The sequence below is a fragment of the Podarcis pityusensis genome, assembly GCF_964106645.2.
Source record: "Podarcis pityusensis genome assembly, chromosome: 2".
Classification (NCBI taxonomy): Eukaryota; Metazoa; Chordata; class Lepidosauria; order Squamata; family Lacertidae; genus Podarcis; species Podarcis pityusensis.
This window is the reverse complement of record NC_138029.1, coordinates 112274887-112281953: the sequence shown is the minus strand read 5'-3', so window position 1 is coordinate 112281953 and position 7067 is coordinate 112274887.

Here is a 7067-nt window from a genome sequence, read left to right as displayed (position 1 = left end):
GGACCTGGGAGATCAAATCTTCACTTGGCCACGAAGCTTATCTTGGGCCAGTCACTGCCTCTAAGTCTAACCAGGCGGGATATAAATGAAATGATAAATACATAAAGCTCAGTTTCGTCCCTTAACACAAAAAGTTGCACTCCTGGTTAGCTTTCTTCGTTTGTGCAGCCTAACAAAAAGTCATTTTGCTGTTGTTGCTGCTGCTGCCGCCGCCATTATTATTATTGTTAATTTAATTCAATTTGGTTCATCTGTTTGTATGCTACGCTTCAAAGAAAAAACTGCCCCAAAGAGGCTCTCAACATGCCAGATGGACAACTGCTATGCCAATTTAAAAAAAAACCATACTAAAACAGTTATGAATGGTGTCAATAAGTAAACCCATTAATAAATCTCAAGTTTTTGCACACAAAAAGGGACCCATGCTGTTTAGATACAGATCACCCTACCAGCAGACCCTGATCTGCTCACCCCTGCCATGTTGACTGGGGTGAGAAATACAGGCAGACCTCAGCGCAAGACTCTCTTTGTCCAGCTGCCTTTTAATCCTGCTTTTCCTTCCGCCGCTAACCCTGAGTGTGTCTATTGTCCATTGTCTTCCCGGATCCAGCAGCAGCAGCTGCAAAGGTCAGCGCCAGCCACATCTGGCCTCCAGCCACACTGATCTTACTCGATGGAGCTGTGCTCCTCTCAGCGGGATGATGCGATAGTCTGGCCGGAGCTGAGCGTGCAACTGCGTGACTACAGTCCAGCTATTTAGACGCCAGCTGGAAGGAGCTGCTGGTTTCACAGCAGCCCTGCTGGGAGGAACTTGACAAGTGTGGCTTCGGTCAAGAATAGCAAGGAACAAAGCGGCTCCTTCGCTTTTTGACTCAGAGCCACAACCAGCGTGCATGGGCCCTGCCATTAGGCAGATGGGGCAATTGCCTCAGGCAGCAGAAGCAGCACCCAGCTGCCCCTGCTGACCCCTCCAGGCATTCTGTTGCCGCTTGGGGTGCGAAAAGGCAGCAAATTCCATCCAGGCTCTGTGTTCATCACAATGACCGCTGTTTCCCTTCCACTGCAGCTCAGTTTCTGCCAAATCCTACATCATTTATTCCCATAATTTATATTCATTCCAATGTAAAGAAAACACCAAAACAATGTTTTTTAAAACCCATCATTCGTAGACTTGCCAACAAAGACAATGACGTGAATGCATACCAGTTCAATTTAAAAAGTTAAAAGAAACCAAGTCGAGAGGAATGCTCAATAAACCTGCAGTCGTCTGGAAGTGACTGCAGTTAGGTAACCTATGACTAATAAGACTTTGTGTGGGTGTGTTTAAATAATGCTGTTTGCCTCGCACCTTTTCGAAATGTGGTAGCCTGCTGTGTTTGGGACCCTGCTGCTCATTCTTCTGAGTGGGGACCTGGGCTTCCCCCTCAAAGACATGCCCTGGTGCTACCACTGGTGGGCTCTTTTTGGAGAATAAATATTTTTCAAGTCAGCTTGACCCTTCGCTTCTTTCCTTTAACAGAAACAAATTATGGCCTACCCCCTTTTCCTATCTCAGCGAAATACCTGTTTACGTCCCTTATGCAGTGGTACCTCGGATTACAAACTTAATCCGTTCCGGCAGTCCATTTTTAAACCAAAACCGTTCTTAAACTGAGGCGCGCTTTCCCTAATGAGGCCTCTCGCCGCTGGTGCCCTTCCACCGTTCGGATTTCGTTCTTAGATCAAGGTCAAGTACTCAAACCGGGACACTATTTCTGGTTTTGCGGAATTCGTAAACCAAATCATTCTTAAACCAGACTGTTCTTAAACCGAGGTACCACTGTATATATAATGTGTCCCAGCAGGGGTAATAATAATAATAATAATAATAATAATAATAATTTATTATTTATACCCCGCCCATCTGGCTGGCTTTCCCCAGCCACTCTTCCAACAGAATATTAAAATACAATAGTCTATTAAACATTAAAAGCTTCCCTAAGCAGGGCTGCCTTCAGATGTCTTCTAAAAGTCTGGTAGTTGTTTTTCTCTTTGACATCTGGTGGGAGGGCGTTCCAGAGGGCGGGCGCCACTACTGAGAAGGCACTCTGCCTGGTTCCCTGTAACTTGTCTTCTCGCAGCGAGGGAACTGCCAGAAGGCCCTCGGCGCTGGACCTCAGTGTCCAGGCAGAACGATGGGGGTGGAGACGCTTGTTCAGGTATACTCGACCGAAGCCGTTATCTGGAACCTTCTGTCTCGTGGATCCCCATGTAACGTGGCAGGCAGAGACTCAACAATAAAGCTTTCCTTGCCCCAGGGACGTACCAGGAAAGAAAGCTGCTCCTGTAGAACCAAGAGACAGGAGCCTGCCAGGGGGGAAAAGGAGCTAAAGCTTGTATTTTCCAATGGAAAAACCACCTAAAACCCAAACATCAAACATTTGCAGCTTCCTTGGCACATCGCTTTCCTCCAGCCCTGGCTGGCTCCCTTCTGTCTGTCGCAAAACACTCGCTGACCTTATCCATATGGCTGCCCAAATCCTTGTGTTTAAAACGCAATTCAGGAATTCTGCAAGGAATAATTGTGGCTGCAGATGTTTGCTAGTTCCTTTAGCTTCTGTGACTCTGCAGCAAACTCAGTTCCTGCCTGTTAGGTGAGAAACCAGGGGGAATGTGTGCCTTCTGTGCAAGGCACTAAATGCTCTGGGATTGGGTCCACCCATCCGCTGCCTTGTTTTCTCAGATGGAGAAAAGGCCCTTGGGAACCTAAAATCCACAGTGTGGAAAAAGGCACGGACATAGGATGTACGAAGAGTCAGACATGACTAAATGACTAAGCAACAACAACAAATTATCATTTTGTATTTTTCTGTAGTGAACAAGCCTGTGATCTTATGATAAAGGACATTTTACAAATTTAATGAATAATTTAAAAAATTCAGAAATCAGTAATTTGTGCCAGTGGCATGTGTTATTAACATATTAACAAATATGTTAAGAATGGCTATCTTAATCGTTTGTATCTATATCTATTCTGTATTTATTCTGTATTTATATCTATAATGAGTTTAACTAAATCAGAAAAAAGTGACATTAAAACCAGATACTTCAAAGATCTCATGGAAATCTGAAAAGCATAGACACTTTTAAAAAAAGCTTTTGGAACAAAAATATACCAAGCCAAAACAATCCGTCGTATGTCTTTATTACATTTACACCTCATCTTTCCTCCAAGGAGTTGGGCTGGACTAAGGAGAATGAATTTCATCAGAAATGGATTTGGACTGTGTGCAATGAATCTGCGGAGGAGACACGGGAAGTGAGGAGAGGTGGAAAACCTTGGGAGAAAGACAGGACAGGGTTTTCCGTGTCCCCTAGAATAGCCTGATCCGATTAGGATTGCCACGAAACAACCTTGCCTCCCTACTCTCTCTCCCACTGCCAGACTCCTACTCCCTTAAGCAGCCGCCTGGCAGGCAACAAACCAGCAGGCGTGACTGTGTTGCCTGGGCCGGAGGCAAGGCCTTGGGGAGCCACACCTGTTGGATTTCTGCCTGCCGCGCAGCAGCAGGAAAACGCAGCATCTCTCATTCTTGGAAGGAAGCTTGAACAAACGATATCAATTCTGGCGGGGTATCCTAATTGCTTATGTCAGTGCACAATGCTTTGGGTCGGGGTCGGGGGTTCAAAAAAACCCCAAGAACCAATATAGGTACATCCATTGCGTTTCTCTTTCTGTTCCGTTTTGCAAACAGTGAAAACGAAAAGAAAAGCGCGAGTAGTCTCTGTACTGCGGAGGTTTCAACAAACATAAGAAATTAGGCGGCCAAGCCTTGCTATTATCATCATCATCATCACCATCATCACTAGTATTATTATTATTATTATTATTATTATTACTACTACTACTACTATTATTACTTTTGCCGCCCAGACTGGCTGGGGAAACCCAGCCAGATGGGTGGGGTATAAATAAGAAATTATTATTTTTATTACACGTTCCCTTTGCAGCAGGCGGGACGAAAGCGGCAGGAGTCTGGGCTGTACCATTTCAGCGCGGGCTTATTATTATTATCATCATCATTACAGTCAGTCTCCCTGCGTGAAATAAAAGCTGCCCTTTGGGGAAACATTTCTCCGTGACGTGCCGGTTTACTACATGGAGGAGCGGTCAGTGTTGCTTGCTTGCTTGTTTTAAAAAGATGATTTCCCACCCCCGCTCCCTGAAGCCCGAAGTAGTCCAGTCCAGGACGCCCCCGCGCCCCGCTCGCGCCCCACCCGGCGCGGCCCCGTCCTTTTCCCGCGCTGCCACGTCGAGCGGCGCCGCCCCCCTCGGTTCCTCCTCGCCCGCTTTTGCTCTTCTTCTTCGACGGCTGCCCGTGCACCCGCCTCTCTCTTGCATTTTGCAACGTTGCAGCCTCAGTTGAGGCAAGAGATAGGCGGGAGAACTGGGGGAAATGGTTCCCTCCGAGACTTGAGGCCTTCCCGCCTGCCCCTGAGCATGTGCAGAGTGCATTTGCCTCATTGCACTCCACGGGGGCAGGGATTCCCGTGTAGATTCCAGGCATGCGCGAGCTTTATGGGTTATTAGTTACCTTTTTTATATACACCTATTATTATTATTATTATTATTATTATTATCATCATCATCATCCAACCACGGGGTGAGGGTATTCCAAATCGGGTTAAAGCTGAGACAACGTGTGAAGGAAAGGAAGGCAAATACTGCTGGGAGTAAATCAAAGTGCCAGTGCTTTTTATTTATCTGCTCATTTAGTGATTTCATCTTTCCTGCAAGCTCTCAAACCATTCATGAATTTTATCCTTGCCACTCTAAGGGGTGGCAGAGGTAGTTGTTGGTCCAGTGGCGTAGCGTGGGGGGTGCAGGGGGGCCCGGCCGCACCGGGCGCAACATCTGGGGGTTAGGGTTAGGGGGCGCAAATCCACGGGTTAGGGGGCGCAAATTACTTGCCTTGCCCCGGGTGCTGACAACCCACGCTACGCCATTGTGTTGGTCCAACCTCACCCAGTAATCTTCCTGGTTGAGTGCGGATTTGAACCTGGATATCCCAAATCCTAATCCCAACACTTTTTTTAAATTCCAGACTCTCCACATGTTGTTGGGACTCCCCCATCAGTCGCAGGCAGCATGGCTTAATAGGGAAGACCATGGGCTCCTGACCCCTGCTCTAACCACTACACCACACTGGCATTCATTTACATGAAAGGGTCAGGACAGGCTGCAGCTCCTTCCTAGTGGGTAAATGCGGCACTTGTGTGTATGATTGTGAACTGTACTCCTTTCACTCAAACCCTTTTGAATCTGGTAGTTGTGGGTCCCAATTTCAGCCACACATGGTTTCTGTTCCATTAGTATGTTCTGGCCCAGCCACTCAGGCAAGTCACCCATTCACCCAGCAGCAACCACTACATGAGGAAGTTACGTGAAGTAGTCCATTGTGTGTTGAGTGGAGGCACTCTTCACATGCCCAGGAGCAATAGGAAGTTTGCTTATACCAAGTTAGGCCATTGGTCCATCTAGCTCCCACATCAATCTTATTGTGGAGATTTTTAACTTTGTCAGTTTATTGCTTTATGAACTGAAGAAAAACGCTTAAATGTTTTTATCTCATCTGGTGCTCAACTGATATTAGTGACACTACTGCTTTTCAGAGTATTTTACGTTCATTACTTAATGGCTTTGTTAACCAGAGGGCGTTTCGCTTCACTTTTCTGTGCCCAGCACAAATCCTAATGAGCAAAGCCTATTTTGTAATCTCCCGTGAGGACATTCGGGCTGGGTGAATATTAACCAGCATGACCGCATTCATCCTACTTTGCTCTGAACAGAAAAGTTCAAAGAATACTTTCAAAGTACAGTGGTACCTCGGGATGCAAACGGGATCCGTTCCAGAGCCCCGTTCGCATCCTGAATAGAATGTAAGATGCGACTCCACATCGCGTTTTGCCGCTTCTGCGCATGCATGTGACATAATTTTGAGCGTCTGTGCATGCGCGAGCGGCGAAACCCGGAAGTAACACGCTCCATTTATTCCGGGTTGCCGCAGAGCACAACCCAAAAAGTGCTCAACCTGAAGCACATTCAACCCGAGGTACGACTGTATCCAGGTGGGCCCAGAAACAAGGGAAATTACTGTTAAACTCAACATGCACATTCACTGCTGTACATCTGGCTAATTTTAGCTGCCTTTGTAGCTCAAATCAACACACTTTGCAGGGACTACCAGCCCCCAAGCAAAATTCATTCCAAGACGGCCACTCATCATCATACCCACTGCTCTGCAGCTGTCAATCACCCACTCTCGCAACTCATATTCCTTCCTCCTCCAGCACAAGGAATAAAGGTTACGGTATAAACTCTCATGCACACATACAATCTAGTTCTCAGACTAGTTTTTGAACTTGGCACTTATTTTCAACCCTTTCAACACCACCTCTAAAATGTACCGTATTTTTCGCTCTATAAGATGCGCCAGACCATAAGACGCATGTGGTTTTTGGATGAGGAAAACAAGAAAAAAAATATTCTGATTCCCAGAAGCCAGAACAGCAAGAGGGATTGAACAGCCACGCCAAGCCTCTTCAGGGCAGGGGGAGCGATCTTCCCACTGCCCTGAAGAGGCTTTGTGTTGCTATCCCAGAAGCCAGAACAGCCAGAAGGATCACTGCACAGCAAAAGCAGCAATCCCTCTGGCTGTTCTGGCTTATGGGACAGCTGCGCAGCCTGCATTCGCTCCATAAGACACACACACATTTCCCCTTACTTTTTAGGAGGGAAAAAGTGCAGTCTTATAGAGCAAAAAATACGGCACTTTGCAAAATGCACCTGCAATGTTATGCTTCCTTTATATCAAAATATGGGAAACCTGTGGAGGCAACCCAGTGTTGTACTCTAAACTCCCTTCAACCCCTGCAAGTATGGCCCATGGTTTTGGGGGGGGGGGTAAATAGGAATTAACACATATGATCATCTACAGGTGCAGCTTCCACACTCCTGTTTTATGGGATAAATGAATGGGTTTTCTCTCAGCCTCATTTCATCATAAACCAGCAAAAATAGTTGTTTT